The following is a 3160-nucleotide window of genomic DNA, read 5'->3' as shown; positions in this document are numbered from 1 at the left end:
CTCCCTCTCTCTCTGCCCCTCCCCCATTCATGCTCTGTCTCTCTCTGTCTCAAAAATAAATAAACGTTAAAAAAAATTAAAAAAATAATTGAATTCAAAATACTAGATTTGAGCCACTCATACCCCAGAATAATCAAATGTTTTGCAATTATGGTTTTCAATCAGCTGATAGGGTTTCTTTTAAGATGAAAATAAAAAGGGGCACCTGGGTGATTCAGTTGGTAGAGCGTCTGATTCTTGACTTCTGCTCACGTCACGTCTCACAGTCGTGAGATGGAACCGAGTCAGGCTCTGCCCTCATAATATGCCTCCTGCTTGAGAGTCTCTCTTTCCCTCTCTCTCACTCATTCTCTCTCTCTCAAAATAAAGAAACTTAAAAAAATAAAATGAAATGAAAATAAAGATTTCTAGAATAAATAGTAATATATGCTCAATATGGAAAATAAATACAAGTAGAAAGAAGAAAAAAAATCAGTAAGCTTACCCTCCAGATATATCCATAGTTAACATTTTGGTTTATTTTTTTCAAGGTCTTTTTTTTTTTAATTTTTTTAACATTTATTTATTTTTGAGACAGAGAGAGACAGAGCATGAACGGGGGAGGGTCAGAGAGAGAGGGAGACACAGAATCCGAAGCAGGCTCCAGGCTCTGAGCCGTTAGCACAGAGCCCGACGCAGGGCTCGAACTCACGGACCGCGAGATCATGCCCTGAGCCGAAGTCGGCCGCTTAACCGACTGAGCCACCCAGGCGCCCATCAAGGTCTTTTATATAAAGCTTATTTCTGTGTTAATACATAGTTAGATTGATTATCATATTATGTGCAAAATTTATCATTTTCTTTTATTTATTTATTTATTTATTTATTTATTTATTTATTTATTTATTTTTTAATATATGAAATTTACTGTCAAATTGGTTTCCGTACAACACCCAGTGCTCATCCCAAAAGGTGCCCTCCTCAATACCCATCACCCACCCTGCCCTCCCTCCCACCCCCCATCAACCCTCAGTTTGTTCTCAGTTTTTAACAGTCTCTTATGCTTTGGCTCTCTCCCACTCTAACCTCTTTTTTTTTTTTTTTTCCCTTCCCCTCCCCCATGGGTTTCTGTTACGTTTCTCAGGATCCACATAAGAGTGAAAATTTATCATTTTCATCTTATTTGAATAATGAACATTTTAATGAAGCATTTCATAATCCATTACAAATATATTTGTGAACATAACTCTTTTTTGGGAGAGAGAGAGAGAGAGCACACATGTATTAGCACGAGCAAGGGAGGGGCAGAGGAAGAGAAAGAGAATCCTAAGCAGGCTTTATTCATGGAGCCTGATGTGGGACTCGATCTCAAGACTGTGAGATCATGACCTGAGCCGATCTCAAAAGTCGGATGCTCAATAGACTAAGCCACCCAAGTACCCCTGGAAATGCAATTCTTAACATCAGTAACGTGAGCCTGTGTCCTAAAAGGTATTTAACCTATGATATGTAAGCACATTATAAATGTTCTTCTTACATAGTGTAGTATCTTTTTGCTTAAAATCTTTCTTCTGTATTGTAAATTACCTCCTTAGGCTACTTTCCGAGATAACAACCTTTAAGGAAACCAATGGAAAATGAAATGTGAACAGTTTAAATATAACTTCTATTTAAGTGAGGGTGAAACAGTTAAACAGCAAAACCTTAGCAAGGCATCAAAATGACTGTTTTCTAACCACACTGCTGCCCCTGAAGGACAACTGATAATGACTCTCGGGAAATAATCATAGCATAGAAAATATCTAAGGAAGCACAACTAGGGCTCATCTTGAACGGCAGAGGCACACTCTAGTTATATCTGTATTTGTGTGGTTTTGTGTTGCACTTAAATGTATTTACATGTATCGACGCTTAAGTTAACTAGGAGTATGGACATCGTACATTCTGAAGTATGGTCGTTAATTTTTCTTAGTTCATCGTGTTGTTGTTTTAAATTTTTGAACTTATAGAAACGGTAGACGTTATTAAGAAGAGATACCGGAGCCAGTTAGCAGCGCCTGGCTCTCATAGCGAAAATTCTGGTGCCAAGTAACCAGACTAGGTATGCAGCACCCTTTAATAGATGGTGCCTGTAGGGGTCGGCTTTGCATTTTGCGGTATGTTGGAAGTGTGAGTGGCGAGCCGCGCAAATCGCAAAATCTGCAGTCAGATGATTTGGGTTCAAGTTTCAGCCTGATCATTACCAGATGTACGACTGTGGACTAGTTAGGTAATCCTTGAAATTCACTTGGGAGATGGTCCTGATACCTACCTCACAGACTGGAGCTGCGGATTAACTGAGATGTCAGTGAAAAACACCCCAGGGGCAATAAAGTCCTGTGCATACCTAAATTGTTGCTGTCATTACTTCTGTCCTCTGCATCGTGCCAGCACAAGGTTTACTGGGGACTGAGCAAGGGAGAGGTCATTGGGAAAAGAGCCAGAAACTCTCCTCACTAGCTCTGAAAACATACTCAGCTGGAGTGTTAAGAGCAGACTGGGGTTGAAACCATCTGGATCATGGAATCTCTTTGGTTCTTCTTTGGTGGAAGTCACACTGGAAGGTCCCCTGGTTGTCCTGGCAACAGTGAGCATTCTGATCTGACCCTGTGCCTCTCAGAATATAGTTAACAACCAACATTATGCCATCCAAATCAAAAGGTTGATCTAACATGCTTGTAATTATTTTTAGGGGCACCCGGGTGGCTCAGTTGGTTAAGTGTTCAACTTTGGCTCAGATCAGGATTTCGCAGTTTGTGCGTTCGAGTCCCGCATCAGGCTCTCTGCTGACAGCTTGGAGCCCGGACCCTGCTTCAGATTCTGTGTCTCCTTCTTCTGCCCCTCCTCCTCTTGCACTCTGTCTCTGTCTCTGTCTCTCTCAAAAACAAATAAACATAAAAAATTAAAAAAAAAATTGTTTTTGTCCTATCAATTTCCTGGTATATATGTAACAATTCAGTTTTTTTGGAAGCCAGTAAAATGCACTAACATTGTTCCATATAGGCTAAGGTTATTTCACAAGCAAGGTTAATACTACTTAAAACTGATCTACTAAATTAGGAGGCAAAAAGGGGAAAGGTATGTTTGACTGCACTACCCTTGGCATGATGGCTTATTTGGATCTTTGTAGCTAAAGCCCACA

At 40.1% G+C, this 3160-nt stretch overlaps 1 long non-coding RNA gene across 1 annotated transcript; it reads left to right on the top strand.

Moving 5' to 3' along the window:
• The first annotated feature begins 1789 nt into the window (after window positions 1-1789).
• Window positions 1790-2903, top strand: LOC131496145 (uncharacterized). Its single transcript, XR_009254345.1, has 2 exons — window positions 1790-1928; window positions 2711-2903. It is a non-coding gene; the product is annotated as an uncharacterized LOC131496145 (long non-coding RNA).
• The last annotated feature ends 257 nt before the right edge of the window (window positions 2904-3160 follow it).

This window comes from Neofelis nebulosa, chromosome 15 (assembly GCF_028018385.1).
Source record: "Neofelis nebulosa isolate mNeoNeb1 chromosome 15, mNeoNeb1.pri, whole genome shotgun sequence".
Lineage (NCBI taxonomy): Eukaryota > Metazoa > Chordata > Mammalia > Carnivora > Felidae > Neofelis > Neofelis nebulosa.
The sequence above is the reverse complement of the archived record's forward strand: the minus strand, read 5'-3'. Positions and strand labels throughout refer to the sequence as shown.